A 25,214-nucleotide genomic window follows, 5' to 3' on the forward strand; every position below is an offset into this window, starting at 1 on the left:
ATCTGCGCCAGGCGTCTCTAATTTAGTAGTGTAAGACTAGAGGAAAGGCAGTTAGTCATCACTACCCAATACCAACTCTTGAGCTACTCTTTTACCAACAAATAATGGGATTGATCGTAACTTATAACGCCCTCACGGTTGAAAGGGCGGGCATGTTTGGTGTGACAGGGATTCGAATCCGCGACCCTCGGATAACGAGTTGAGCACCTTAACGACCTGGCCATGTCGGGCCATGTGTGGTTCACTAGTGACGGATTGGTGATTTCGAAGATATTGTGTCACTGGAACCTTTTTTTTTATTCAGTATTTTATTGTATCATAATATATCTAGCAGTGCGTGAGCGTTCTAGGCCTCTGTTAGGGTTTGAGTAGGACTCAAAACTTTAGTTCAATACATATATCTAAACTTAGTTTCCCTGGGACCCTAAGATTACGACTGCGCCACTGGAGGAGCATCATTAAAGAACCACAGTAATTAGTTAGGCTAATTGCGACTTTGTGATTCATATGTTGGTTGGGACTCTGTAACAAGGAAATATATAGATCCTCAAGTAACTTAATGCAAAATCAGCAATTCTAATTTAGAACACCTTTTCAGTGGTAAAGCTTATGTACAAAATTTCGAAATGTACGAAAGAGGTTTAAAAATATGGCTTTTTGTGATTTATCAAAAAATAAAACTTAATTATTCTTATAACTAGGACGGTTGAGTTATATTGGCCCAAAATCATACATCATGTTAACCTGTTCATTTTATACAAATGCAATTAAATTATACCATATTTTCACCTCAAGTTTCATGTATCTTTTTGTACAAATTTATCCTTTGAATATCTTGTTCAATTTCAATAAAAACTTAACTGTGGTTCAGGGTTAAATCGGAAGACTTATATCTCTAAAATTGTATATTTCATTGTGTAGGTTTGTTCTTGATAACAAAACATGTCAAAGAAAACTGAAAATACTCCTATCTAGATAAAATAGGTAAATATCGTTGCTGGTTAAATAGAAGAAAGCGATTATCTTCTCTTTATTGTTATTGTAATCTCTTGTTTGTTTGCTGTTAAGGACAAAGCTACACAGTTGAGTGTCTGTTCTTTGTCCATCACTAGTATCTAAAGTCAGTTTTTGATGTTATGAGACTTTATTGTTATCATTGAACCACTGGGAGGCTGTAACATTGTGAAATTAATTTAAGTTCTTTGTGTAATAATTATAATATTTAGTAAATCGTTATAACATTATTCCTTACATATTGACCTTCTGTAAGATAATAATCAACCTATACTTTGAATCTATATCATATAAAAGGTAAGTCAAGTGTTTCTGAAGACTAGAATACCAGCTTATATAACTTTATATTTAAAAAAATAGTAAACTGTATTTCCAGAAATACTGGAACAGTACAAATGCAATATGCAACTTTCAATTTGCATGAAGATTCTGTGAGGCATCCAAGTATATCCAGCCAGTTGGTGTCTCGCTGCTAGAAGGAAACGAGTTAATATTTGATGTGGCATTTGCAGTGTGATTACATGATACATTTCAGCCTACAAATAATACTTAAATCTACTGTAGGCAGTAGGCTGAAAAAATGCAAGATTACTACGTACAATATAATGTTAGAAAACTAACAATTAGTTTTAGTAACTATATAATGTTTTGAAGTTTAGAAAAAATTCCCTTCCTATGATTTTTACAGAGAGAGCAGTTAGTTTTGTAAGTACTTGTTATTTAGATTGTTCTTCTTTCTACTAGTTTTACACATTTCTTATGCAAGGTTTCTTATGTTTTGGTTTTGTTTTCTGATAGCCAAGTACCGTAGTTATTTTTAAATATAATTGGACTCGTTTTTCTTATCTGATCTCAATGAATATGCCTCAAATTGAAAACCAGTCTGAACTTTCATTAAAGAACCACGTTTCAAATTATGTCTATTTTAATATATAAAAACATGCATTTCAAATTATGTCTATTTTAATATATAAAAACGTGCATTTCAAATTATGTCTATTTTAACATATAAACATGTTCACAAAAATAAGCACTAGGAACAACGGCACATTTAAAGAGATTTATCCACTTCTGTACTTTATTATTTACAACAACAACAAAAACGTTTGTATAAAAATACAAAATAATGATGCAATTTCATTAAAATAGAATGAAACCCGCAAGTTCTCCCTCGCGAATTGTGTGAACCAGATGTGATTATATTCTTACATATTAAAAAGTACGTTTTCCGAGTGGCAGCACAGTTGTCTCATGGTGTAACTTTTCATTGAAAATCAACAATAGTTGCTTCAATCACAAATTAGAAACAAAACTCCAGGAAACTTAAAAAGAAGTTTTAAAAGTACAAACTGAAAAATAAGTATGTTACAGTCATCAGTATTTGAAGTTTGTGTAATGTCCGCGTGAAACATCATATTGCACTATCAAGTCCATTAACTCAATCTTTTTTCTTTTTGTCAAAATTAAAAACCTTCAGCCCACACTAACTTTGCTATTTCGAAATTTCTATGGAAATCATTACCTGAAAGTGTACTTTGTTTTGTAAGCAAAATTCAGTTTCACAAGAGTAGTTCCATAGCCACGTAATATAGGCAAGTGACACGTGTTGCTATAGGTAGACAAGCACTTCACAGTAAATGAAATGTAATCTGGGTGTGTTATATATATGCACACATTAGGAATGATATATATCCCTCGTCCTTATCGATCACCCTGTTACTTTGGAATTTTTAGAGCTTGGCATCATGGTTAGGACACTCATTTCGCAACCTGCGGAGTACGGGTTCGAATTTTTTCATCGAACGTGCTCGTCCTTTCAGCTATAGTTCCGTTATAATGTGGCAACCAATCCATCTATTTATTGGTGAAAGAGTAGCTTAAGATTTAGCGGTGAGTGGTGTTAATTAGCTGCCTTCCATCCTAGACTATCACTTCAGAATTAGGGACATCTAGAGTAGGTGGAGCTAGTAGCTTTTAGGTTGCCGATAGAAATTCAACAAATAAGCAGTCATATGGTATTCGCATAGTGCCAAATATTTAGATAAAAAAGTATCCAAATATTTTGAATAAAGTTTGTTTGTTTTTTAGTTTAAGTGAAGAAAAAATTAAAATGCTCAATTTCTAGCTAACGTTCACTAGTGACTTTCTGAAGGCTTATATAAATATTTTACAACAAATATAACTTTTACTGCTCTTCAGAACCTACATGTGAGTAAATCACTGGTTTCTGGGTGTCTAAATATCTCAACGAAAAGGAAAACATTTTCGAATTGCTTCGCCCGATACTACGTTGCAGGTCGGCATGGTCAGGTAGCTAAGATGTTCAACTCGTAATCTCAGGGTCGCGGATTCGAATTCTATCTTACCAAGCATGCTCGCCCTTTCAGTCGTGAGGGCGTTATAATTCAACGGTCAATTCCACTATTCGTTGGTGAAAGAGTAACTCAAGAGTTGGCGGTGGGTGATGATGCATTCCCTCTATTCTTACGCTGCTAATTTAGGGACGGCCAGCGCAGATAGACCACATGTAATTTTGCGTGAAATTTAAAAACAAACAACCAATGTTGCAACTGTATTATTACTTACAAAATGAACAATAAACTGAGTCATTGAAGTCAAAATAACTCGTGTAAAATCTCCAGAGCCTCTCTTATAATGTGAGGATGTGTTAAACCCATAACCATTTAACGTTTGAAACCAGAATATCGTTTCTTGAGAATAGTTAGTATGGTTATAACGTAGAGCTGTATGTTTAAAAGCCTAAGAGTATATTTTCTCCAAAAGTCAAACACATTGTTATTAATTACTGTTTCTTTTTACAAAATTTTGTGCATTTAATTGCTTTCCAAAAATAAGAAAGATTTAGAAATAAACAAGTTTGACATTCAGGAGACATCTTAAGAAAAAATAATAAAAGTAGCAAAGGTTTGCAAATGGAAGTTCACAAAACTACATGTCTAAGATATAAGTAATACAAAATATTCAAATACCACTGTAAAAACTAATTTTCATCAGAAAAGGTTGAAAGGGTGAGCATGTTTGGCGCGATGGGGATGCGAACTCGCAACCCTCAGATTAGGAGTCACACGCCTTAACGCGATTAGCCATACCGAGCCCGTTAAAATTGTAAATATTAAAAAATTTGTTTATTCATTTTAAACCTTATCAGTTTCACATTTTGCTTTAACAAAACTCGTTGATATCTCGTCATGGAATATTGACTGAGGGGTTTAGTTCTGAGCATAAAACGTAGCATAAATGACCATATCTGATAAATTTTGTTTGTTTGTTTGGGAATTTCGCACAAAGCTACTCGAGGGCTATCTGTACTAGCCGTCCCTAATTTAGCAGTGTAAGACTAGAGAGAAGGCAGCTAGTCATCACCACCTACCTCCAACTCTTGGGCTACTCTTTTATCAACAAATAGTGGGATTGACCGTAACATTATAACGCTCCCACGGCTGAAAGGGCGAGCATGTTTGGTGTGACGGGGATTCAAACCTGCGACCCTCGGATTACGAGTCGCACGCCTTACGCGCTAGGCCATGCCGGGCCTTTCTGATAAATAATTTTAAGTTTATTTTTTTTTTTAATATGCAAAAACGTACTCAGATAAGCTACAATAAGCAAGCACTACGTAAGTTACTCTCCTCTAATATATGTATTTCATATTTGCAAAATGGTTGGGTTTTAAAGTCTGATTTGGAACATACAAACTTTTATTATGTTGCATTTTTTTCACGAATTAATTTCTGTTGTAAGGTCTGATTACGTTAACGTCAATTGTTTCTTAGGTTAGTTATTTCCTCAAAAGTGTATTGTTTGTCAGCCAGTCAGAAGACACTAAAGTAGCGTCACATAAAGGATGCTTTACGCTGCAATTTGTAATGTTGTGACATCAGTAAACCGTGCGCGTGACAAAAATCACAATAATTTTATCCTCTTAATGGCTACAACAGAGCATGACATGAACTTCAAAAGCAAGAAGTAAAAGATATTTGTTACTCGTAATTTTTGTTCTATTTGCTCTTGAAACATAACACTTTTGGGAAATCTGCGCAAGCACATCTAGAATGTACATTACTTTATCTTGTTTATAGAGGATTGCATTTCGACTGTCACATAGAGCAAAGACATTTCCGGATTTTTATGAGTTGTTTTTCTGATTGAATAGTTTTTGAAATCATGTGTACTATGAACGCAGTTTTAGAAAGTTGTCTTCTGTTTTCAGGTAGAGGAAGAGAGTAGATTAGTTTCTCTCCTGAGGGAGTCAAACCTTGATATTAATGATACTTTATCTTTTACTTTCACTGACAGTCATCTTTACTTTTGAACTTTAATGTATTATAACGTTATAATCTTTCCTTCTTGAATCTTCTGTTTTCTTCAAAATATAAATAAATAAAATAAAACTTTTATATGTGCTCCAACTTTACATCGAATGTTTCTTACCACTACATTTATTCTTGTGAAAACTGAGTCCACGTATCTCTAACTGTTATAGAGATCGTGAAACGTGTGCTTGGTTTACCATTGAATTACAACAAGTTCTCAGCTCTTCCAGTGACTTTTTCTTTTGTATTCATTGTAGGATAATGTCACAGAAATGTGTTTGTGTTCTGATAAGAATCTGAGCAGAGCTAATCTGAATTTAGAACAGATTATTCCTGATTACGTAGGACCTATAGTACACACCGAGTGCTCCACTGCACCACAAAAGACGTTCCGGAACTCCACACACTGAGTTGACTGGAACGTGGCCTGGTCCATTAGGAACCACTGGTAATGTCACTATTTTTAAAGATCATCCAAGCTCGAGAACATGGTGGAAAGCCGCCGAGAAGGTGTTACTGATCGTGATTACTCAACAACACATGGAGCGATGTGTACAGCGAGTCTCAGATATCGAAATCCTGTGTTCCTAAATTATCATGATGGATGGAACCCTTAGAAGTGAGTAGAAACGAGCTACACTGATCCTACTGGTGGTGTAGTTGCAAAATAACATTCCATGAATTATTTATTTTACTTTAGCTATTATTCTCGTGACAAGAAAAGCTTCGGTGTCACGCGCTAAGAAAAACCTTCATTTCAAACGGTCTCTAACAGTGATACCATTGTCATGACAACTCGATGTTTCGAACAAGCGCTAGAGACAAATTGACTTTCGCCATGGCACGTGATCTCCAGTGGTTGAAAAGGGATAAGAGAGGACGTCGTGTGAATACGTGACAAGCTCGGCCGTACTGCTTGGCGGTCGTACGCAACATGGACACATAGTTACTGTGCGTGAAAGACAATGGTTATGAGAGTTTCTTGATGGAGAAATGAACGGCACAAAGACGGTTTATTAACTTTACTTTTCCAAATTTCCTGTTTAAGAGATGCAGATTCCTGTAGTAGATACGTACATATATATTTAAATCTACTAGATCGCTAGTATTTAAAAAAATATTTATAAGCTGAAAGGTAGATATGGCCCTTATCTTACAAATTATCTCATGAAATTTCAGAGTTAAATGATCGAACAATTGTTATCCACTCGATATTCGTTAATGAAAACAGTGCATGGTAATTACTATCTAAGAACATAAAATGTTAGAGGCTGGCAAGCTGTTTCTAATTAACTTCACACTAATAGTCTGTTTTAAGTTAACCACAAAGCAACACAATGGGTTATCTGTGCTCTGCTCACCACGGATATCAAAACCCGATTCTAGCGTTGTAAGTCCGCATATGTAGCGTTGTGTCACTGGGGTGCTACACCTATAGAGCACGATGTTCATGGTTTCTGATGAAAAATACATTAGTCGTTTACTATTGTGCCAAATATAAACTCAATGGATGTTTAACATATTTCTACAAGATATCCACCTGTAACTGTGTCCTAAAGTAAACAGCATGTCTCTATAATCGTGTTTCTCAGTACTTATTTAGTTAATATTAGGTTAAATGTAGATAATTCCTGTATACAGGAAGTCTAGTATATTTATGCAGTTAACACAGAATGAGAGAGAGAGAGACAAAACATTATAAACAGTTTTTCAAACAGTAAGTCACGACCCCCAAAGGGGGCTCAAACAGGTTTTTCAAGAGGGCTATTAGCTGTCTGGGCTGAGTCCACGTTTTTATTTTAGTTCTTCAGGTGTCTGAGAGGTGCACACATCACCTTTGTTATGAACTAGAACGAATTATGTTTACATTCTTGTAGAGACAACGTGAGATCGCGATGATAAAAGCCCGGATGAAAAGGTCTTGTGGCAAACACTCCTATAGATGAAAATCGTGTTTGAAAAGAAGGGGTGATTGACACGTACATGAGAAACCGTCGGTCATCGATACTTCTCCTGTTTCTTGTTACACTGTCGGTCATCGAGCAGCTCAGTTTGTTTGTTTGTTTGGGAATTTCGCACAAAGCTACTCTCCTGTTTCTTATTACACTGACTTTGCGTGCGCTTCAATTTTAAAAGCACATGCGCGCCAGAGCAGCTCAGACTCATCGGGCAGTAGCCGGACCAACATTTTATAACAGTAATCTTAGGGCTTTTTCAACTTCAACTTGCGCTTCAAAAATTGTTTATAGGTAAATGGATAGACTTACAGTAGTATGTGTGAATCAGTAAAACAATGTATAATAAATATGTGTAATCTACAAGTGAACATACTTGTGCTTGCGTAGACTTTGGTGATCATAAGTGTTAGTAAACACCTATTTTTGTGGATCAGAAAGAAACGTTCGAAGAGTTAAATAAAACGGTAAAAGTAGCACAAAATTCAGTCTCAGAACAACTATTTTTCAAAATGTTTATGGGGGACATATCCCCACAGCATGCCATGCTTTGCAGACTATTTTGACTTGCCTGATCAACCCAAAAACATTTCCTCCACGTCCTTTCTCCACCCCTTGCCGTTAGACCTAGAATAATAGTAATACTGATATACTATGTGTACTATATACGAAAGGTTTGCTACAAATAACTGTCCATATAGCTGGATCCATATTTTTTCTTTTAAGTGCATTTTTGAAACTTATTTGTCTTTCTTTATCTCTTGGAAATTTGAAGTTTTGGAACAGCGCGACAATCCTAAGATAGATGACTGTGATATACAACCAATTAATAGCAAATAGGAAGAGATTCTAACCGTTTAGAAAAAATGGAAGAGATGAAAGACACTTTTACATTTTTATCCTTTCATTAATTTCTATAATGGTGAACTGACTATTTTATTTTGACATAGTAGAGTTGGACTTGTATACGCATGAGAAGAGACATAGTTTAGTGGAAAACAAATTGCGTACAGGTCTGGCAGTTCAAATGCGCATAACTTGCGATGGATTTACTATCATATATCTATTTTCATATCGACGTTTGTTTAAGTTAAATGTATATTTATAATTGTACATAACTTATACTGTTAAATCTGTGTTGCGAAACTCCCGCTTATTCACTAAAGTTGTAGAAAATTCTCTAGCGTAAAAATCAACAATACGCATGTGTATGTAAACACTGGTGTATCATCAATATTGTTGTGAAGGTTGAAATTTCTAGAAACTCTTTTCACACCTATAAATATAACCAACACGACAAGACCAGATACAGTATATATTACTGGTTTGCCATACAAACCATTTAACTTTAGTAGATTCAGAACGGACATTAGTATTTTTTACGAAGACGGTATATAATTTCAGCGGTGAAAAATTCGGCGTGTGATCAGCTCCCTGTTAAGTGAATTGTACTTACATGAATTCGAAATTAACTCACTCATCGTGATCCCTCGATAAGACATCAAAGAACTTCCAAACCAGAAAGTAGAATCGATATTGTGTTTAAGTTTGTACAACTTTTGTAAATAGATCATTTTTGTAATAACCATTATTATAAATTGTGTTATTGTTTGTATATTAAAATATATTTGTATTAAAAACAAAACTCTGTTGATTAGTCATTTTGGTAAATATCACAAACTTGATACATATCGATATTTAATTAACTTCTAAATTTAAATTGTCATTTAGCTCAGTTTCTGGCTATTTTAAACTGTAATATGTAAACATTAAAACTGTTCCCATATATTTCTAAAATATACTTCAAAACACTCTCCGTGTGTACATATCAACCGTTCCTTTTCTATATTTAAAAATTGCAATTAACCAAAATTTTGAGAATATATACAAAACAAAATTATTTTAAAAGATGAGTTGTTACTGATAAAATATACAGCAGTTGAAAGAGGATTTAACCCAAGTATTGTAGAGAGAGCAGTTAATAAATTCACTAATGTGGCAATAATAGATCACTTATGAGGATGGAACCAAATTATGATAAAATTAAAAAGGAATGTTTAGTTTTGCCATATATTTTAGGCCTAACTACTGGTTTATTTAAAATTGAAGAAACAATAAATAATGTTTTGCTCTATATTTAAACCGATAAATGAGATAAAACAAATTATATGCGATAGTAAAGATGATGTACAATTAAAGGATAAATTTAGAACTCATAATATTGAATGCAAACACAAAAATATTTATAGTAGACAAACAAAACCTAATTCAAAATGTCCTACAACCGAAGGGTTACATGAAAAAAGAAACAAAAAAAAAACAAAACAAAATAACAGAAAATTTGGCTATAGCATGACATGCAAGTAAAATCGAACATAGCATATTATTAGAAAAACAATTGTATTATCTCAATCTAAAGATATAATAACTAATATCCGAGAATCGCTGGAAATAATGAAATTTAAAAAAGATTTATAAATTACTGAATGGAGATGAAGATCTAGCAAATATGTGTCCAATAATGTGGCGAAACCTGTTCTGATACTTCTAGATATTCTAGATAGGTGACGTGATACTTAAGAAAATATAAGTTTAAAATTTCATCACTCGCAACTTTGCTCCTGAAGATTACGTTTGACACGTAGAAATATGTGGGGTCATTATTTTTAAATGGCTTTATTTATGTATTGATTTATATATATATATATATTATTTTAACATTATACAAAAGTGTTGATATATATATACGCATATATATCATATCACACGTATCGTAAACATAAAATTACATTAGTTACAATGTAACATTTCTATCTTAGAGAACAAAGGCTAAGGTTAGAGAAAAAGATCATGTTACTGAATGATAGTTAAGAATTTTGAAATGTTGATTGAGAAGAGTTTGCTGGTGATATACCAATTTTTCCATGACGTTAGCTTCATAATACAAATTTCACAGGTCAGAGAGTATAGTAGGGCTGAGCGTGGCCAAGTGGTTAGCGTATCAGACAGTGAAGCTCTGTTTAGCATCCCGCTTTCGCAAAGAATAAACACTCATATTCCACACGTCTGATCAATGAGTCCTTGGGTGACGCTCAAATCCCAGTATTTAGTCTATGAAGAATAGCCCAATACAAATCCCCTAGTCCATCATTTCAAAATTAGGGGTATCTTTGTGAATATATCCTTTATACAGTTTTGTGCTAGATTAAACAGAGCAAACAAGGTAGGCCCTGCATGGCCGAGTGATTAAGGCTTTCGACTCGTAATCTAAAGGTCGCGGGTTCGAATCCCCGTCACACCAAACATGCTCGCCCTTTCAGCCGTGGGGACGTTATAATGTGACGATCAATCCCACTATTTGTTGGTAAAAGAGTAGTCCAAGAGTTGGTAGTTAGTGGTGATTACTAGTTGCCTTCTTTCTAGTCTTACACTGCTAAATTAGGGACGGCTAGCGTAGATAGCTCTCGTGTAGCTTTGAGCAAAACTCGAAACAAAGGAATCAGACTGTTAAAACATGACTAGGGGCGCCAGCTCTCATGGGTTTTATTTATCTATCTTTTATATCAGTACTGGTTTGTTTGTTTTGAATTTCGCGCAAAGCTTCTCGAGGGCTATATGTGCTAGGCGTCCTTAATTTAGCCGTGTGAGACTAGAGAGAAGACGGCCAGTCATCACCACCCACCGCCAACTTTTGGGCTACTCTTTTACCAACGAATAGTGGGATTGATCGTAAAATTATAACGTCCCCACGGCTGATAGAGCAAGCATGTTTGGTGTGACGGGATTCGAACCCGCGACCCTCAGATTACTAGTCGAGTGCTTTAACCACCTGGCCATGCCAGGCCTTTATATCAGTATTTTGAACAATTATGTCAGCAATGATTTTATCGTAATCACTGATATTAAAATTTAAGAGAAAAAAACTTGAATGACAGATATAATAAAATTGTATTTTTAACTAGATAGCATCTAAAACTTTTTTAGGCGAAAATGTGTTATTTCATTGTTGTTTAGTTAAAATTTTATGAATCATAAAACATTCTGTTTAGTTTTTATTTTTTTAATGTAAGATGTACCTATGTTAAGGACGTTAAGTTATCATCTTCATTGCCTAAACTGTTTTATTTTATTGAGTTGCTGACTTATGTTAGCATGACATTGCTAAACACTTAACCAGACTGTAAAATATGATACTTCGAGTATTAACTTATCGAAAAAAAAATCTGGTATTGTTCAGCTGTTTAAAACACACACACACTTTGTGTGACCGGATGATAAAATTTCTGTTTTATCATCCTCTGAGTAAAGATACCTTATCAGTTGGGTGCCATACAATAATAATTTTTTCTCTTCAGCAGAAATAACTATTTCTTATACGACATATACATATCTTATAACACAGCTTTTATAACAGACACACATAATTTGTATTTTATAACACAGCTTTTATAACAGATACACATAATTTGTATTTTATAACACAGCTTTTATAACAGACACATACAACTTGTATCTTATAACACAGCTTTTAAAATAAATTACACGTAACTTGTATCTTATAACACAGCTGTTTCGTTTTTCGCAAAGTTTCCAAGTATACTTGCCACAATCGTCAATAACAAGGCAAATCATAATTCAAATCAAATAGCTCTTACTAAGTTATCCATTTTTCAAAGATGTTGATGACAAAAACAGCAGAAGAGAAAAGGGAATTTAAAATGTATTTATAAAACATTGCAAAGAACAACTAATAAAAAAGCCCTAAAATTTATTTTTGTACTAAATAACCTTTTTACACAATGTTCGTTAATTTAATATTATTTTTAAGCTCTAAATTTTTGAAAAGTAAGCCACGTGTTTCCTTCAAGAGATGAGAGCTGGTGAACAACCGTTCTACTAATAAATATACAGCTACTTAAACACCAACCTTCATCCCCCTTAAAGCTTTAAAATAATATGTTTTATGTGTTGTTAAAATACAACCAGTTGTATTTTGTGTCTCTTCTCTCTCAGAAAGTAAAGATGGGACTACAAAATGTGTTTTCATCTGTATATTTAGAATATTCAAAAATGACTCAAGAACTTTTAGTGCTAGCCGCCCTTAATAGATTGGAGAGAATACAGCTAATCAACATCTCTCGCCACTCACTCTTGAATTACTGTAATCAAACAGAAGGGTTTGACTGTCGTTGTTATAACGCACTACAATCACATGTACAGTTTGCTATTTTATTGGAAACGGAATATTGACCGAGGATTCTCAGATTCACAACACAAGATCCTTGTTATTGTAAGGCTAGTAGTGCTGTCGTGTATTGTGAAATAGGAACATCACTGGTATGAAGCATTGATATGTAATGATTAGGTTCAGACAGATTTACACACATGTGTTATCGTCAAACCTACAGATAATATGTTTAGGTAAGTTCTAGGATAAGTTAGATACCCAAGACCTCTTCAACACAGTTTTATGTTGAAATCAACAGAATGAAGAATAAAATATAATTAGTTGTCTCTAGTTTGGTCACCAGTTTGAATCCCTATACAATAGATAGAATAGTAAACACCTAATATAACGTAACAGAAACAAACCCACCTAACCAACAATTGTCCGCGGTAGATCAAAGTAATTCTACATTACCAAAGTTCAAAGTTAGCTGTTTATCATGTGTTGTTTTTTTAAGTTCTCACTATTTATAATTTACGCATGACAAGTTTACGTTACTGGCGAATTTTGTGTTTGGAATTTAGCATAAAGCTACACAATGGGCTATGTGTGCTCTGTCAACTACGGGTATCGAAATCTGAATTCTAATGTCGTAAGTCCGCAGACATTCCGCTATGCCAGTGGGGTGAGGACGTTGGTGGACAGAACGGAGGTACCCTTGTATGTAGATTTGTTCTATAACAAACAAATATATTATTTTAGACAATTGTTATCCAACGTCCACATATGTTTTTAGAACCAACAATAATCAAATGTTCAGATTTTATTTAAAACGATATTCACATTATTTTGCCCCCTAGTGACACAATGGCACGATTTCGGACTTATACTGCTTAAAACCAGGTTTAGATACCGTGGTGGGCAGACGATTAGTGCGCTTGGCTTGTAACCTGAGAGTTGCGGGTTCGAATTCCCGTCACACCAAACATATTCGCCCTTTCAGCAGTGGGGGCATTATTATGTCACGGTCAATCCCACTATTCGTTGGTAAAAAAGTAGCCCAAGAGTTGGCAGTGGGTGGTGATGATTAGCTGCCTTCCCTCTTGTCTTACGCTGCTAAGTTAAGAACAGCTAACGCAGATAGCCCTCGTGTAGCTTTGCGCGAAATTAAAAAAACAAACAAATGCATTATTTCTGTGCTTAAAAGCTTGAATGTTTTAACTCTTCATAATTTATCCATTGGTTACATCTTCCAAGAATGAACTAATATATAGACAATAACTTCTAATTAGTAGTGACGTTAAGCCATTCCTAGCGGTATGATATACTGCAGGTTAAGCACATAATGTCAGTTTGTCACGACAAGCAGTGTGTTTATTGTAGTTTGACTGGTAGTTTGACTGTTGAAGCAAACAAACACAGTTAACCGCGTTAGCGTATCTAATTCGGAATTGGACAGTAAAATAAAACCATGATAAATCTTCCAAATTTAAAATAAAATAGTGAGGTATCTTATATATTTTATTTCATAAACCTAATTACTTTGAATTACCGTCTGCAGGCTACGTTCTTTAAGAAATACGGGTAAAAAGATACTGGGAAGGTTAACAACCCAAATGTAAGATCCAGGTAGCGATAAGTGTACGTTGGTTCGATTACCGGAACGTAGATAACACCTTTACTATTACATATTGACCTGTACAAGTCCACCAGGTGGCGTGAGAAATTCTTAGAGCCAAGAAGTAGAGTGGTATCGTGTATAGTATATCCGGGAACACAGAAAGCTTTCTAAGACACTTGAGTATATTGTTGAAATTAACAGTGTTGTAACTGACATGTTTCTAACTTATTAAAAATGGTGGCCATTACTTAAAACAATCGAGTGCATAAAACTGAAGAATCTGGAAACTTTAGTGACAGTTTATTTGCACTTAACGTGTCAGCTAACACTAAATACCATCAAAAAGTGAAGACATCGAGAAGTGCACTATATCTTTCCATATCACCTTTACATAAAATTGGTGAGATTCAGGTCATCGTGGAAGACTTTGTTTTATTAAAAGTTTCAATAATATTCACCTACATGAAAATCTTAACAAAAAGTCTAATAATAGATTTATGGAAGGCAGAAGAGTCTAAGAACTGTACATTATAAAAGACCTTGAGTGGGAGTTCTCATACCTTTTTTGGTAAAGGACCCCATTAGGCATCCAGAATGAGGACCCCATCTTAGAAATGGCGTAGTTTACTATAATATATATTGCTAGTGCCCATTTAGTCTTTGCAACTTTCCTTTGTGTTGTTATAATGGTGCAATTTACTTTAAACGTAAGCACTTTTGAAATATCAATTTCATTTAAAAAGGAACACGTTTGTACATGCCTCAGCTCCACATGGATCACAGCACCCCCTTCTTGTCCAAGTTTGTGAATTCCTTTTGTAAATAAGCAATATCATTATCTAGCAAGATAAGTCACCTTCTCGCTTTCGTTTACACAAAAGAAAAAAAAATGTATGACAATATGAAATACGTATATGTCCCAGAGTTTCTTTAACTTTCTTTCTTGACAGTCGAGTTCTATAAAATATTGTGCAAATAAGGAAGGCAATGAACAAAATGAGACGTTTATTGTCTTTCTCATAAAAAAGATTGAAGCATTTCATTAACCTACAGTAACGACTCGTCTTTAAAACACTCATTTGAAAATATTCGAGAACCAGTGATCACTTAGATTATTTTTTACTGTAAGTAAAAAATGTTTGACTTCTAAAAGGTTTGTTGGAGTGCTTAACATAAAGAAAACTTTTATTAGTAAAATAATCAACGATATAAACTATACGTATAGATATGCGTAATTTGCTGTAGTGAATTAAAACCATATTTAAATTTCGAAGTACTAAAACAAAACAAGTACGGATTGTAGAGCAGTTGCGAATGGTATAACCTTGGAGGTAAACTAGTACCAAAAAGACATTAGGAATATCCCATCTTTTTCCTGTATTTTCATATCGCAGGTGAAAAATTGTTATGCGAGTAACATAAGCACGACAGCAATAGTGTGTCAGGTTTGGGAACTTAAAATTATTCATCATTCATATCTGGTTATAGACATTATAGTAAATATATAATCATTATTTTTCTGGTAATGACAAAGCTATTTTGAGGTAAATTTGTGGCCCACCCACTTAAAACACCATAATACGTGTGCTTAATAGATCATTAGAGCTTGGGGTGTAGCAGGACATTTGTTTGTGGATAAAATTGAATTTATATTTTTTAAAAAACATATGGTTTGCTTCGTTTTGGATTTCGTGCAAAGCTACACGAGGGCTATTCGTTTTAGCCGTGCCTAAAGCAGTGAAAAACGAGAAGGAAGGTAGCTAACCATCTCTACTCACCGCCAGCTTTTGGGTTACTATTTTACTAACGAGTAATGGATCGATCGAACATTATAACGCCCCCACGCCTGAAAGGACGAGCATATTTGTTGAGACGTGAATTCGATCTCGCGATCCTCAGATTGCGAGTCAAGAGTCATAACTACTTGGTCATTCTGGGACAGAAAAATATGGAAAGAAATTTTTTCGTGACATGAATTTTTAAGCCCCACATATATGATAGCCACTTCACCTTTAAACATTGGAAAATATAAAACGTAATTTACCTGGCTTATAATAAAATGTGCTTGCCTTTGTGGTGTCTTCTAAATATCTAAACTTTGTTAAACGTCACCAAGTTGGTTTCATATTAGCCTAGTTGTTGCTTTTATTAACCCAAGCTTCTGGCTACATCTTGTTTCACTTGGGGTGGGATTTATCTTAGAACAATGCCTGGTATTGTCTTTGATCAGGTACAGACACTTAAAATGTTGTTCAAGAATAAAGGAAGCGAGGTTAATCTTAAGCGAGATTGCAGTTTTAAAAAAAGTGCACATTTTTTACCTGGAAAGTTAAAGAATAAGGACATAGTTTTAGAAGGCTGGAAGACTGGAACACAGACAGATAAAGCTCGTGAAAATGTAAAACGTAGACTCAAAATTTACTTTTATTTTGTTTCTCGATAAAGAAATGTTTTCAGGTTCATTTCATAAATTTTGTCTGCATCAGTTGCTGGTATTCTTATACAGCTAGACTCAATCGGTTTCTCCACTCTCTGGGTTCACTGGAAGTATGACAACCTGTATAACATATAGCGTTTATTTTTTTAAAGCAGTAAACTTTTGAATTGTATATAACTGGGTTAAATATTAGACGCACAAGCGTGGTACTGACAATACATTCTCTTCTCCCCCTATAATTAACATTAATAAATAAATTCAAAACTTGTGTATTCAGGATGTGGTTTGACAGCACCCATCTTTACCTTGCATTTGTACAGTTTTAAATAATTCTACCAGTATTCCCACTTATTGTCTAAATTAACAGTTTAAATGTGTTAACGTGGAGAGCATGTTATTATTAAGAAATGGCGGTTTCTTTAGAAATGTTTGAAACGTCTTGAGTCATGCGGAATATTAATTTTGTAAGTATGAGTAACAGATATCTCTTAAACTTGATCACATAGAATAAAGATATATAGTAGAATTCATATTGGGATGAAACACTGATGTTAATATCTTAAACTGGTAATCGTTGTACTTACCAAACAAGAATAAGTCCATAATGCTTCTTCTCAGATATCATCTTTTGGCTTGGTAAGGAAAGAAGGTGGTAGTCACTATTTTTACAAAAAATTACCTGCAACTGAATGATTTTGAAAAAAAAGAATGTTTATGATCGTATGATTTTAATTAGCCTTAATTCTGAGAAGTGAATACTGGCAAATTAAAACAAAGAAAGCTAAGAAGAAACTACGTTTAGATCAGATTTCTTGTTGTTATTGTTCTTAAACTTTGGCAAACTTTAGTGATTTTCAAAAGATTGATGTAAAGGATTCTATTATAGCGTCGTATTTCTTTAGCCTTCTTTGGTCACATCAGAATCCATAAAGAGACATCAAGTGGCGTTATTAGGAGGGGCTACTGAATTGTTTAGAAAGACGCAGAAGGGAAAAAACCTAAAACTTAGTCCAAAGACATCCTAATTACCTTGCTTCAAAAGAAGTGTTCACATCACATACCTGGTATAGACTTCCAGTGCCACAAGGTAGGCATGCTTGACTATACAAAAAAGCAGATTTTATTTTAATACGAGGATATTGAAAAAAGCATAATAGCTTTATGACCTTTGACACCGTACGTTCAGGGAATTCTGCTTTATGGTGAATCTGAAAAGTTTACTCAACATCTGAATATTTATTCATTCCAGACAGAGGTGCAAGTGAATTTGAGTTATGACTGACCATGTTCCCATAACTGTAATGTGAAAAGTAAAGGGTTATATTCGTCATGTGAAGTCATGGAAAAGAACATAATTTACTGAGTTTAAGAGCCAGTAAACATTCTACAAGTTGCTACTGATTTCTACCACTGCCTGTGTAAGCTAGATGTTTATCTTCTCAACTGCTTACACAGTGTCACATCGTTAATGTTTGTAATACTTAAACTACATCTTAAGATAATTGAAAATATTCGAGGAATTTTTCTGAAGTACATTGTCTTGGAGAAAACCAAATCAAAATGAGCTACTTTAACACACCACTCGAGGACTTGGATCACCAAGTCTCACAAACCTACATATATATGTTTTCATATTGTGGTTTCGTTGGTTTTGTATTTTTTAATATGCTGACTAACAAGCTGTTTTAAAAAGGCAGCTTACATATTTCATTAGAAGTTCTTGTAGCAGGCACGTATAGTTACTGTGTAGCACCAATTATAAAAAAGCTAGAATTTATTTAACTAGTGTTGCTACTTCAATAATTTGTGATTACCTAAATTGTATGTTTCGTATTTAAATGTTATTCAATTTGTATATTATTTTCATTGTTGGTTTATATTGTTGTTGGTCATCAACCCCTAGACTCATTTTTTTGTTCTCATTGCATGACTGTTTATTTCGCTTAATGTGAAAGCCTACTGCCCAAACCAGTTGTGAGATTGTATTTATGTTCTGATAACTTTAGAACTTTTTCTTTCGTAATTTATTGCGATGGATACTCTCAAAGACTCACTAAAACGTTTATGGCTTATGTAGTTTTGTTTAGCTGTTCCAGACCAGTTTAAAAAAAATGCATTTAGCGCTATTAAGCCTTGAGCGCACAAAAATATTATGATGGTTAAATCCAGTTATTAAGTCAGATAACAGAGACCAAAAAGTTGGTAGTTGCTGTCATTGGCTAGCTGATGTTTTACTGACTTGGCATGACCTGGTTGATTGAGCGCTCGACTCACAATCTGAGGATTGTGGGTTCCAATCCCCTTCGTCGAACATATTCGCCCTTTCAGCTATGCGAACATTATAATGTTACTTTCAACCGTACTATTTGTTGGTAAAAAGTAGTCCAAGATTTGATGGTAGGTGGTGTTGACTAACTGACTTTCCTTTAATCTAACACTGCTAAATTAGTGTCGGTTAGCGCAGATAGCCTTTGTGTACGAAATTCAAAACAAGTCAAACCTTTTTTCTAGGAAAAAATAGTCCAATATACGAATACCTGCTTCTTGTAAACAATAGTCCAATTTGAGAACATCAAAGCTTTTCACGAACAATTCAATATGATAATATGTGAATTATCAAAAGAAGAGAAAAGGGGGAGAAAATTGCACTCAGAAGTTATGATATAAGTGCAATCAGTGAGAAATAGGCATTTTTGATTTCACGTTTCTAGCATAAAACAGCTCCCCCAGTGGCACAGCGCTATGTCTGTGGACTTACAACGCTAAAAACAAGGTTTCGATATCCGTGGTGGACAGAGCACAGATAGCCAATTGTGTAGCTTTGTGCTTAATTCAAAACAACAACAACTAACATAAAACAACACCAAAAGAGCAACCATCTTCTCCAGTTTATTATTTATAAGAGCTATCACTAAAGCAATCAGAGAATTGATTGTTAAAGTAATATTAGCTAATTAGGCGAGAAAGGCACATCGATGATAAATTGGAATTTTAAAAATCTATAAATGTGACACAGAGTAACCAAGAAAGGAAATCTTGACCAACCAGATGCTTAAAAGCCAAACTAATTTGGGAATACATAAAAAAATGAGAGTGTAGTGTAGTACTCTGGTCTGCATATCATGTGCAGTATTTTTGTGTTTTAATATGTAAAAAATATTTTGAGATTATTTTCACGTTTTTGTTGTCGTACACTCTCAATTAATACCGGGTTGAACCACTTTTGATTTCTCAGTTATTGTACACTTCCACTTAATATCGGGTTGAACCAGTTTTGGTGTCTCAGTTATTGTATACTCCCACTTAACATTGGGTTAAACCACTGGAAGATTTCATAATCTGAAAATAAATCACTGACGTCAACAGGCGAATAAAATAATGATGAAAGTGATAATTAATTTATCATCACGTTCGTTAAGTGAAGATACCAGAAGACACTTTCATGCTCGTCTAACCATTTTTGAACAATAAAAGTGTGGGTTTCATTGCGTTATCATTTTGGAAGAGCGCTTAGTCTGTTGGGGTAAAAATGTAGCTTTATGGGATGGAGACAACCAACAGCAAAGTGAAGCTGCAGAATAAATGTTAATTGGTATTGTAAAGAAACCAAGAATCAGTTTTCTACCACGAGAATATTCCCATACCTTATTGCCATTATAACACTTTTAACAGCGTAAACTGTTGTATCAGTATACGGAGAGTGAAGTGTGTTTCAGCAATATCATCACCATTATAACACCTTCAATAGATTATCCTTTAGAAGACAGGGTAACGTGGTTCTACTGGAACAGTATAAAAACAATGAAGTGTCAAACAACGTGTATTATTGGAACAGTATAAACAGAGAGAAGTGCTACTATTGGAACAGAATGAGGGAAAGTAAATCTATTTCAGTTATTGTTCGATATTTTTCCTTGCAAAAAAACCTGGAACCTCATATAAAACAAACATAAAGATTGGTTGTTGTCTGTCATACGATATTTTTGTGCAATATCTTTCACACTATACTGTAGTGGATGGTCATATTCTAAACACTGTTAAAGTAATCGGCCATCCTAGATATAGTTTGACAATTCTTACACTTTACAATCCTGTGCAATGTTATACTTCCTTTAGTCAATCCAAGGCTAGTAGCTTAGGTTCTTCTTCATGGTAAAACCTGCTTCCCAATCGAATATTAAATTTAAATCTTTTTCAGCGAAAATGTGGACTACACGTTGCAGACTTCAGAGGATTCTAAAGGCTATTTTTTCCCATTGTAGTATGTTCGTCTAAGAGATTGGTTTGACATTGATTCAAATATGTCATCACGGAATTATTGGGGTAAATATAGCATTCAGGCTTATCCCTTGAGAAACTTTCTACTAGTCAGGCACCCACTATCATACCCTCTTTAAAAGTCTGACATCCTTGCTCTTCCAGCTCATCGTTTCGCACACTAACCACGATACGATTATAATGTGCATATATACAACTCGTTCAGTTATATAACTGATCACATTGTAATACACTGACCAAAACAAATCGCTACTACAACCAGGATCTTACTAAAACACAATTTATCAAAATTTAACAACCACAGAAATTCAAAATAAAACATTCAAGAAGTTAGAATAAAATTTTTATCCCTTACAAAAAAAAATTAACTAACTTTATACAAATCTTAAAAATACCCATAAAACGTAAATATCACTGTTATCAACTTCAATAAATAAATTAATTACATAAAAAAGACCAAGAAGATAAAAGACTAATTCCGAAAGAAACTCAATATTCCAAAATTAAATCACTCCAACTTTAATAACAATACCAAACAACGGTTAGATGTAATCTATTCTAAGTCTTCAGTTTGCACTAGCTCCTTTACGATCAAAGGATGAGTTTTATTTAGTAGTTTGCTTTGGTTAGAATTTCGCGCAAAGCTACACGAGAACTATCTGCGCTAGCCGTCCCTAATTTAGCAGTGTAAGACTAGAGGGAAGGCAGCTAGTTATCACCACCCACCACCAACTCTTGGGCTACTCTTTTTACTAATGAATAATAGGATTGAACGTTAAATTATAACGGCCTCCCAGCTTAAAGAACGAGCATGTTTGGTGTGACGAGGATTTGAAACCGCGACCCTCAGATTACGAGTTAAACACCCTAACTACCTGACGATTACGGGCCACGAATCTCATCTAACTAAGTAACTTACATAATATTCCACAACATTAAAATCTGTACGTCGCTTCTATGGGGAACCAGCGTCTCAATACAAACAAACATACGCAAATTCAACGTGCTTTACCTAGAATGTAAGTTAGTAATTCAATATAACTAAAACGTCACAGTTGTACTAAGCCATATAGGGAAAAACAAATGAAGGGTAAACAAACCTATAACAGAATAAAAGTAGAATTTACTATCTCACTTTATCGACTGATCAATCGTTTGCGTTGAAAAGATGTTTAAACAATATGTCTGTAGAAATACTTGTTTTACTTAATAACATGTTTTAACAATGTGTCTGTAGTAATACTTGTTTTACTTAATAAGATGTTTTAACAATGTGTCTGTAGTAATACTTGTTTTACTTAACAAGATGTTTTAACAATGTGTCTGTAATAATACTTGTTTTACCTAATAAGATGTTTTAGCAATGTGTATATAGTAATACTTGTTTTACTTAATAAGTTGTTTTAACAATGTGTCTGTAGTAATACTTGTTTTACCTAATAAGATGTTTTAGCAATGTGTATGCAGTAATACTTGTTTTACTTAATAAGATGTTTAAATAATGTGTCTGTAGTAATACTTGTTTTACTTAATAAGATGTTTAAACAATGTGTCTGTAGTAATACTTGTTTTACTTAATAAGATGTTTTAACAATGTGTATGTAGTAACACTTGTTTTACTTAATAAGATGTTTAAACTATGTGTCTGTAGTAATACTTGTTTTACTTAATAGAATGTTTTAACAATGTGTATGTAGCAAAACTTGTTTTACTTAATAAGATGTTTTAACAATGTGTATGTAGTAACACTTGTTTTACTTAATAAGATGTTTTAGCAATGTGTATGTAGTAATACTTGTTTTACCTAATAAGATGTTTTAGCAATGTGTATGTAGTAATACTTGTTTTACTTAATAAGATGTTTTAGCAATGTGTATGTAGTAATACTTGTTTTACTTAATAAGATGTTTTAACAATGTGTATGTAGTAACACTTGTTTTACTGAATTTAATTTTTGTTTGTAGCTAGAGAAATTAAAAAAAAAATGTCTTTTATCACTGTGACAGATCTGGCATATAATTCTGCCATTTATTCCTGTGTAGTACCCTCACTTTTATGGGTCAAATAAGTTGTTTGTGATAAATTTGGTGATAAAACTAAATTAGTGACTTTTTGACGACCGTTTTATGATTATATTCTATGTTTTTCCTACTAGATTGGATGACTTCTTGTCATAGCAATTGGATTAAAGATGAAAACAATCTTAGGTTTTTATAATAAATTAACACAAGATAGATTAAATTACTGAGTACTCACCATGCTGTTTGACGCTCTGTGTCGTGTTATAAGGGTAACGGTCATATTCCAATTACGATTGGAGTATTTCAAGTACATACTATGGATGCTGTTGACTAGCTTTCTTATCCCTAGCCTATCTGTTAACTAACTGTCTTACCTCTAACCTTGCTGCCTACCTTCTAGTCTAACAATGCAAAATTATGGATGATAGAGCTTAAGCAGTCGTGTAGTTTTGCACGAATATCTCGAACATATGAAGTAAACCAAATGTACTGTTGATAATAGTTGTCATGACAACCAGCCACTGACGTTTTCTTAATGATCAAACGTAACCGTACTCAGTGTTGTTGAATTTTAATAAATAAAACTAGCATATCTCATTTTGCAGGAAACGGAACAGTCTATAATTTTATTGCGCACATTCTTAATAAAATTCCATGTAAATATAGTAACTTTATTCAATCAGGAGGTATTGACGAAATCTTCCGCAATGTTTGAGCCATGTGGATATCTTAAATCCTGGTCACGAGAGTAAGTGACTGACATAGCAACAATGGCGTGCATGGTATAATCTAATAGTTTTCTGAACTTTTGAATTAAGAAAGAATGACGAAAGGTATTGTCGAATTTCGCTGTGACGTTTGTTTGTTTGTTTGTTTTGAATTTCGCGCAAAGCTATAGAAAGGCTATTTGCGCTAGCCCTCCTTAATTTAGCTGTATAAGAGTAGAGAGAAGGCAGCTAATCCTTACCACCCACTGCCAACTCTTGGGCTACTTTTTTACCAACGAATAGTGGGATTGACTATGACATTATACGCCTCCACGGCAGAAAGGGCAAGCATGTAAAGCGTGGATTCGAATTCGCGACCCTCAAATTGCGAGTCAAGTGCTCTACCTATTTGTTCGTGCCTGGCCATTTTCGGTTGGTTTAAAATACCTTGTGCAAATTTTTAATTGATTTTGTTTGTTTTTAGTTAATGAAGATATTATTTTTCGTATTTATTTAAAAATTGTGTTAATTAACTGTATTTCATTTCAAGATTACACAATACAAGTAATTAAATTCAAATGAAACACAAGACATTTAAATTTTTAATACTTTCCTTTTTTATTGTTACCAATAAGTGACTTAATTTTTAATATTTTTCGTTTTTTACTGTTAACAACACATAATTTAATTTTTAATATTTTTCCTTTTTTATTGTTACCAATACATAACTTAATTTTTAATATTTTTCGTTTTTATTGTTAACAACATACAATTTAATTTTTAATACTCTTCGTTTTTTACTGTTAACAACACACAGTTTAATTTTTAATAATTTTCATTTTTCATTGTTACCAATACATAACTTAACTCTTAATATTTTTCGTTTTTTACTGTTAACAACACACAATTTAATTTTTAATACTTTCCTTTTTTATTGCTACCAATACATCATTTAACTTTGAATACTTTATTGCTACCAATACACATTATTATGTGTTTGGTTCCACTTTACTTGTGAAGAAGTAGCAGAAGGTATCGAAACCTGTCAGAAATGATTTAGTTAGGAAAGACTGTACACTTTCCCCGGTACAGCACTGAGACTTAATACTAATAGCGACTAGTAAAATACTATATGCAAAGAGCCAAAATAGCTTAAATTACATCAGGAAGGCTACTTTTCAAATAAAATATTACCACGTTCCCATAATTCAGTTTACTTACATGAAAATAAATATGTCATTATTGGCACTATAAATAGCAATTTTTATTTTGACACTAGCCACGTTTAGCTATGGCTGTTTTTATTAAAAACTTTCCTTTATGGAAAGATATAGATTTTTTTAGAAACGTAAAATGTTTTCCTACTAAGAACAATAGAGACGAAAGGTATGATACACGTTGGTTTATATATCTTTAGGTCTTATACGCCCACATCCCCACATAGTTTCCGTTGATCTCACAAGCGCCTTTACCATTCTTCAAAAACTCTGACAAACACGAGAAGCTAATATTCTTTTTATTGAGATTTCCTTGGGATTGGACAGTGTGGCTGGAAATAGGGTGTAAGCCGTAACTATGTGTTAGGTCTAGAGAGTGCACCACACTGGATAACATGATAAATTCTGTACTGCGGTTGTCTTTTCACAAATATAAAGTGAAATAAGGTGGTTAATTTGGAAG

The 25,214-nt window shown here is 33.8% G+C and overlaps 1 protein-coding gene across 3 annotated transcripts in view; it reads right to left on the bottom strand.

Moving 5' to 3' along the window:
- Window positions 1-23,273, bottom strand: part of LOC143236609 (fatty acid CoA ligase Acsl3-like) — a 93,538-nt gene extending 70,265 nt beyond the window's left edge. Inside the window, exons 1-2 of one of the 3 annotated variants that reach the window (XM_076474924.1) lie at window positions 23,063-23,273; window positions 17,113-17,187 (exon numbers count right to left, since the gene is read on the bottom strand). The gene's annotated coding sequence lies outside the window, so the exon portion shown is untranslated. Of the gene's footprint in view, window positions 1-2,536; window positions 2,603-17,112; window positions 17,188-23,062 lie in introns of those variants that run through there. The other 2 variants (XM_076474921.1, XM_076474925.1) reach the window with 2 other exon arrangements.
- Window positions 23,274-25,214: the final 1,941 nt, after the last annotated feature.

This window comes from Tachypleus tridentatus, chromosome 13, assembly GCF_004210375.1.
Source record: "Tachypleus tridentatus isolate NWPU-2018 chromosome 13, ASM421037v1, whole genome shotgun sequence".
Lineage (NCBI taxonomy): Eukaryota > Metazoa > Arthropoda > Merostomata > Xiphosura > Limulidae > Tachypleus > Tachypleus tridentatus.